Here is an 8400-nt window from a genome sequence, read left to right as displayed (position 1 = left end):
TGCTTTGTGCTTAATGCTTTGTCATTTTCCTTGAAATTAAAGTCTATGTTTTAGAAAAAGGCTCTGCACAAAACCATATCCTGTATAACTAACTGATCTGGCACCTGAACAAAAAGTAGGAGAAACTGTCTTATCTTTTGATAATTTTGTTGAACATCAGTGTAATGGTATCTCCTCTCAGTTCAGAAATTTAAAAGAAAAACAAGAAAGAGAAAAAAAATATAACAATATTTGGTAGCACTGCATTACATTAAAATTTATATTCACAAACCCTCTTTCTAGCCTCAGGGGAACTTGACCACATGCCTTTATCAACTTTATCAGTATTGACCATATCACCATAACTTTATCAACTTTCCTTATTTTAATTTGAATTCATGTTTAAGAACAACTCTCTCAGTTGTTTCCATGGAAATGAATTGTCTAGGGTACAAAAGCCTCTTTCTTACCTGTGTCTATTTTTTAAATGAACAGAAATAATTTGCAGTTCCCTAAATCACATTGCTACTTAGGGCTAGAATGAGGACCAAAACCTAAGCTCACCAAACTACCCACTCCACCGTATGCAGGCATGTCTGAGGAGGCCTTGGTGGAACATATCTCCCCAGAGTTAGAATGAACTACAACTGCCCCCAGCAAGCCATGTTAGTGTAGACCAAATATTACAGTACCCTGGCCGCAGTGTACAGGAAGCCTCTAAGAGGTGAGCTTAGGTTACAAAGAGTCTGAAATTTTATCTACAACAATGAACAATATATGTTTCCCAACTGAGAGTTTGTTTGCCAAAAAACAAGCAGAAAAAGCTTTCTGAGAGAGCTGACCACCTGAGACACCTTTTCCCACTTCAGTTACAAATAATGAAAAATCTTTCTTGAAGGAGAACTGAGTCTCCATTAACACCTTTAATATGGGAGAAAACCTCTGAGTTCTAAAGCACTTCTGTGTTTTATATGTAGAACTCCCCTTGTGGCTGGGAATGGAGGTGGCAGGAATCTCCGTATGCCAAGCTTCACTAACCTCAAGCTTTGTCCAGTCGTCAGGAGACAAGGCCTCACACCAGTTTTCTGCACTGGGGTGCTCTTAAGACCATGTGGCCATCCCTCACACAGCCACAAGTAGGCCCTAGCAACTACTTGACTGGGGTGGGTGGTGGGGTGTGGAGGGGGTGGGGGTATCTGGTGCAGAGGGGATGCCAGATGGAGGTAAAAGCCAGGAGTACCATATTCCCAGAATTCCCTCCCACACCCTGCTTTCTGTGATCCAGTCAGAAATTCCTGACTGCTGGCATGAAACTCAATCTGTTCCCACAGCTTGTGGCACTATTTATAACAGCCAAGACATGGAAGCAACCTAAGTATCCATCAACAGATGAACAGATAAAGAAGATTGTACATATACACAATGGAATAGTACTCAGCCATAAAAAACAGTGAAATAATGCCATTTGCAGCAATATGGATGGATCTACTTCTCTGATAGCTCAAAGATGCCCTGGGGAAGGGATAGACTACCCACTCCAGTATTCTCGGGCTTCCCTTGTGTGGCTCAGCTGGTAAAGAATCCACCTGCAATGTGGGAGACCTGGGTTCCATCCCTGGTATTGGGAAGATCCCCTGGAGAAGGGAAAGGCTACCCACTCCAGTATTCTGACCTGGAGAATTCCACAGACTACAGTCTGTGGGGTCACAAAGAGTCGGACACAACTGAGCAACTTTCACTTTCACACTTTCAGAGATTATGATATTAAATAGGTCAGAGAAAGATAGACATCATATGATATATCTTACTTGTGGCATCTTAAAAAAATGATACAAATGAACTTATTTACAAAACAGAAACAGACTCACAGACTTAGATAACAAATTTATGGTTACCAAAAGCGAAGTTGGGGAAGGTGGGGGAGGGATACATTAGGAGTTTGGGATTAAAACATACACAAAATACTGTATATAAAATAAATAATAACCAACAAGGACCTACTGTATAGTGCATGAAACTCTGCTCAATGTTATGTGGCAGCCTGGATGGGAGGGGAGTTGGGGGGAGTGTGAATACATGTATATGTATGGCTGGTTTGGTTTTTTTTTTTTTTTTTTTTGCTATTCACCTGAAAATATTACAACATTGTTAATCAGCTATACCCCAATACAAAATAAGAAGTTTTTAAAAAAGAATATATATATAAAACTGAATCACTTTTCTGGACACCTGAAACTAATACAACATTGTAAATCAACTATATTCCAATAATTTTTTAAAAGAAAACTAGAAACAATAAAAGTATTATACTTAAAAAAGCTTGTGGATTGCATTGTGAATGCCTTCTATAGACTCACCAACCATGGAGACCAAATACAGGGCCTGACTCTTTAGCATCTATGAATCAAGTCTCTAGATCTTCCCCGGAATGGATCTGGGTGAAGTATATGACTCCTTCCTGAGTTAATTGTGCACAGCAAACATTCAGAAAATAAACTCAGAAACACCCCAATGAAACAAATTGTTTCATAGACCAAGAAGGGACAAACTAGCTCTCTGACTCAGAAAGTCTCCTTGTTTTTCAATTAGCTTTTGCCTTTGTTTTCACTATAAACATTTCATCATATCACTAGAAGAATTTAAATAAAGTGTATTTGAATAAGAGAGTTCACTTTTCTCCCAACCCAGGGAATGGTAAGGCTAGGTTACAATGGACAAGCCTCGCAGGAAACAGAAATTTAATTATTATGGATAGAATGTGGTTTTATTTATCCTTGTTATCATACTTGAACTTAATTCCTTCTGAGTAATCTTGCATTCACAGAAAAAAGGGCAAGGCTTTTTGAGAGTCTGGGATCACAGAATCGCAGGGTGTAAACTTAAGGAAGGCAGTGATTCAGTCTTTTTTTTTTTTCTTCATTTATTTTTATTAGTTGGAGGCTAATTACTTCACAGTATTGTAGTGTTTTTTGCCTTACATTGACATGAATCAGCCATGGATTTACATGTATTCCCCATCCCGATCCTCCCTCCTGCCTTCATCCCTCTGGGTCTTCCCAGTGCACCAGCCCTGAGCACTTGTCTCATGCACCCAACCTGGGCTGGCGATCTGTTTCACCCTTGATAGTATACTTTTTTCAATGCTATTCTCACAGAACATCCCACCCTCGACTTCTCCCACAGAATCCCAAAGTCTGTTCTGTACATCTGTGTCTCTTTTTCTGTTTTGCATATAGGGTTATCATTACCATCTTTTTAAATTCCATATATATGTGTTAGTATACTGTATTGGTCTTTATCTTTCTGGCTTACTTCACTCTGTATAATGGGCTCCAGTTTCATCCATCTCATCAGAACTGATTCAAATGAATTCTTTTTAATGGCTGAGTAATATTCCATTGTGTATATGTACCATAGCTTCCTTATCCATTCATCTGCTGTTGGGCATCTAGGTTGCTTCCGTGTCCTGGCTATTGTAAACAGGGCTGCGATAAACATTGGAGTGCACGTGTCTCTTTCAGATCTGGTTTCCTTGGTGTGTATGCCCAGGAGTGGGATTGCTGCTGGCACCACTATTATTCAACATAGTTTTGGAAGTGTTGGCCACAGCAATCAGAGCAGAAAAAGAAATAAAAGGAATCCAGATAGGAAAAGAAGAAGTAAAACTCTCACTGTTTGCAGATGACATGATCCTCTACATAGAAAACCCTAAAGACTCTACCAGAAAATTACTAGAGCTAATCAATGAATGAAGTAATGTTGCAGGATATAAAATTAACACACAGAAATCCCTTGCATTCCTATACACTAATAATGAGAAAACAGAGAAATTAAGGAAACAATACCATTCATCATTGCAACAAAAAGAATAAAATACTTAGGAGTATATCTACCTAAAGAAACAAGAGACCTATACATAGAAAACTATAAAACACTGATGAAAGAAATCAAAGAGGATACAAATAGATGGAGAAATATACCGTGTTCCTGGATTGGAAGAATCAATATTGTGAAAATGACTATACTACCCAAAGCAATCTATAGATTCAATGCAATCCCTATCAAGCTACCAACAGTATTTTTCACAGAACTAGAACAAATAATTTCACAATTTGTATGGAATACAAAAAACCTCGAATAGCCAAAGCAATCTTGAGAAAGAAGAATGGAACAGGAGGAATCAACCTGCCTGACTTCAGGCTCTACTACAAAGCCACAGTCATCAAAACAGTATGGTACTGGCACAAAGATAGACATATAGATCAATGGAACAGGATAGAAAACCTGGAGATAAATCCATGTACCTCTGGACACCTTATCTTTGACAAAGGAGGCAAGGATATACAATGGAAAAAAGACAACCTCTTGAACAAGTGGTGCTGGGAAAATTGGTCAACCACTTGTAAAAGAATGAAACTAGAACACTTTCTAACACCATACACAAAAATAAACTCAAAATGGATTAAAGATCTAAATGTAAGACCAGAAACTATAAAACTCCTAGAAGAGAACATAGGCAAAACACTCTCTGACATAAATCACAGCAGGATCCTCTATGACCCACCTCCCAGAATATTGAAAATAAAAGCAAAAATAAACAAATGGGACCTAATGAAACTTAAAAGCTTTTGCACAATGAAGGAAACTATAAGCAAGGTGAAAGACAGCCTTCGGAATGGGAGAAAATAATAGCAAATGAAGCAGCAAACAAAGAATTAATCCCCAAAATATACAAGCAACTCCTGCAGCTCAATTCCAGAAAAATAAATGACCAAGTCAAAAAAATGGGCCAAAGAACTAAACAGACACTTCTCCAAAGAAGACATACAGATGGCTAACAAACACATGAAAAGATGCTCAACATCACTCATTATCAGAGAAATGCAAATCAAAACCACAATGAGGTACCATTACACGCCAGTCAGGATGGCTGCTATCCAAAAGTCTACAAGCAATAGATGCTGGAGAGGGTGTGGAGAAAAGGGAATCCTGTTACACTGTTGGTGGGAATGCAAACTAGTACATCCACTATGGAGAACAGTGTGGAGATTCCTTAAAAAACTGGAAATAGAACTGCCATATGACCCAGCGATTCAGTCTTTTCAACGAGTACTGAGACAGACTTTCTGCAAAGGGAGGCTGCTGGATTGAGTTCACATGGGCAAGAAGGAGGGCCAACATTGGAGACACCACAATGTGGTTTCATTGTGAGAACCAAACTGGTTTAGGTCAGGTGAACTTAAGGAATTCAATGCAATTCAGGTTACAGGCAGCAGTTCCACTTCTTATGGGGAGGTGCCTGCTGATAGGAGATTACCCAAGGAAAAATAAAATGTGTGGAGGAACTGGTCAAACAAGATCCAGTGTTATTTGTTTTGCTGCACAATGTGGTGTAGCTGGGGCTGGAAGAAGCAGGTCCCTGCCAGCGACCTGGGCACGTGATCTTACCTTCACAACATTGGGATAATTTACAATCCAGTCGAGTGAAGATTAAACCTTTCTGACAAACTCATCTGTGTGTCCAGTGTCTCTGAAAGACCATGACTTCAGAATTGTCAATGAGACATAAAGGCTGAGCTCTAAAACCTGTAGCTGAACAGAAACACTTCCAATCAGGTTCCCAAGCAAACAAGAAAACAAGGCTTAATTTCAGAGTCAGAAACTCACCTGACTTTCACTTCTCCTAATCAACCAGCAGATTCCACAAAACTACAACCCCCTTCCTAAAATACACAAATTTCTGGCTCTTTTCCTGAGATTTCATGGAATTCTGTATGCAGAGTGCCCCCCCTCCACAATGAGATATAAACAGTAACCCCCCAGGACTTTTCCAGTGGTTAAGACTTCACCTTACAGTTCAGGGAATGTGAGTTCAATCCCTGGTCCGGGAGCTAAGATCCCACGTGCCTTTTGCCCCCAAATCCAAAAACACAAACAATATTGTAACAAATTCAATTAAGACTTTAAAAATGATCCACATCCAAAAAAAAAATCTTAAAAATAATTTTAAAATGAGTAAATCCTTGCTAGATTCTCAGCATCTTTAATATCTTCCCAAGAGACCTGGGAGCACTGCCATCCGGACAGGAGAAACTGCAAACTTCCTGCCTCTGGATTTCTGGCTCTTTGTAAAAAAAAAAAAAAAAAAAAAAAAAGTCATTGCATTCCTCTGCCCTCCTTGGCTTTGATTTCCTGGCTGTGCTGGTGGCTAAAGGCAGGCTAACTAAAGCATCTGATGTCTTAGTAAGGGGCCCCTCTATTGAACAGCTGTTAGTCATCAGGCATCACTGAGATATCTTTCTCCCTTTGTTCCACCTTTTAAAAAATCTTCACAAGAAGTCTTGACCCAGAGAAAACATACATAAAGTATTTTATCTCATGCAATGACTTTTGACCCTGACTGCACATTACTTGCACCTGAGAAGGCTGTTTTACATTCCCAAGCCCAGGCCCCACCCCAAACCAATCAAAGAGAACATGTGAGAGTGGGGGTACAGTCATGCTATTTTGTTAGAAGTTCCCCCAGTGATTTTAAAATGCAGCCAGGCTTGAGAACCACAGATCTAATCTAAGACCCCACCTATCCAAGCCACATCCCCATGGCAAAGCTGTTTTTTAAAAAGTGCTAAAATATAGCTTGTATGTTCTGTGGCTGTGGTTGTTTTCAATTTCTTAGATTTCAATAATCTTTGAAGTGAGCTACATAAGTGGGACCTAAGTAGAAGCATACAGTAAGATAGCTGCCAATAGAAGAATCAGTAGTCAGGTATCATTTAGGAACAGGCTTGGCTTCCGGTAATTAAATGACTGACTAATATTGGCTTAAAGAAATAGGGATTCATTTGTTTCACAGAACAAGACTCATAGAAGCGGGCAATGCAGAGCTGCCACAAAGGAGAGATTCATGCCCTTTGTATCTCTCTGCTCCATAGACAAGGCTGCCAGATTTAAAAACAACAACAAACACCACCCAGCTGAATTTGAACTTCTGACACACAATACCTCAAATAGTATAAGAATGTCCCTACAATCTTTGGAACACACAGTTATAGAGTTCAACTGATGACAGTTTTCAAGCCTCATCACTGCCTTCTTCCCACGCCCAAGCAAGCTGATAGGAACAGTTGCTCCTTCGGTAGCAGCTGAAGTTCAAACTACAACAGCCTAGCCCCTTCCTCTTCACCCCACCACTCCTGAGCACAAAACTCCAAGGGAACCGCCCCTCCCTGCTCTCTCAAGTCAACTTTTGGGTGTGCTGGGGAGTGTGCTCACTGATGTCTGCAGAAACCCTCACTCTGTGAGTCATAAACCTTTCACACTCGCTTGATATGTGTATGACAATGGCAGTCTCAACATCTCAACCAAGTTTGGGATAGGTGTTCATCCATTTCTGGGGGTGACCACAACAGAAGAGACTGTTGCTGCTGCTAAGTCGCTTCAGTCATGTCTGACTCTGTGCGACCTCATAGACGACAGCCCACCAGGCTCCCCCTTCCCTGGGATTCTCCAGGCAAGAACACTGGAGTGGGGTGCCATTTCCTTCTCCAATGCATGAAAGTGAAAAGTGAAATTGGAGTCGTTCAGTCGTGTCCGACTCTTAGTGACCCCATGGACTGCAGCCTACCAGGCTCCTCCGTCCACGAGATTTTCCAGGCAAGAGTACTGGACTGGGACAGAAGAGACTACAACACACTGAAAAACTGTTTGTTGGGAACCCCATGGCAGTCCAGTGGTTGATTCCATGCTTTCAGTGTCCATACCTGGTCTGGGAACTAAGTTCCCTGCAAGCCATGCACAACGTGGCCAAAAAAAAAAAAAAAAACTCAATTATCCAAAATTCATATTTAACTGGTCCTTCTATGTTTAATCTGAGAACCCCATCCACGGTCACTATACCTACTATACCTCCAGGTCTCAAGGCCATGCTCCAAGCAGGAAGAAGCAAGTTTTCCTTCTGGTGAGACTGGTTTGTTCCTTTGGGAAGGGAAGCTATCCTTGGGTGCTTCTGGCTGCATCTCATTATGTTAGAACTTTCTCATGTGGGTAAGCTTGCCGTGGAGCTTTAAGAACATTATCTGCCAATGCAGAAGATGTGGGTTCAATCTCTGGGCTGGGAAGATTCCCCTGGAGAAGGAAATGGCAACCCACTCCAGCATTCTTGCCTGGAGAATTCCATGGTCAGAGTAGCCTGGTGGGCTACAGTCCATGGAGTCATAAAAGAGTCAGACATGACTTAGCAATTAAACCAACAAGCTTGCCACAAGACAGCCTTAAAAACTGAATTTTTCAACCTTCCATAACAGGAATAATAAAGGAGGGGGGTCTTACCTGACTTTTTGGAAGATAAAACCCCAACAACTACCAGGAAATATGTAATAGGCATAATAACTTTGAAATATGTTACTCACTCAAAAGGTGATT

Source organism: Odocoileus virginianus, chromosome 21 (genome assembly GCF_023699985.2).
Source record: "Odocoileus virginianus isolate 20LAN1187 ecotype Illinois chromosome 21, Ovbor_1.2, whole genome shotgun sequence".
Lineage (NCBI taxonomy): Eukaryota > Metazoa > Chordata > Mammalia > Artiodactyla > Cervidae > Odocoileus > Odocoileus virginianus.
This window is presented reverse-complemented; position numbering follows the sequence as displayed.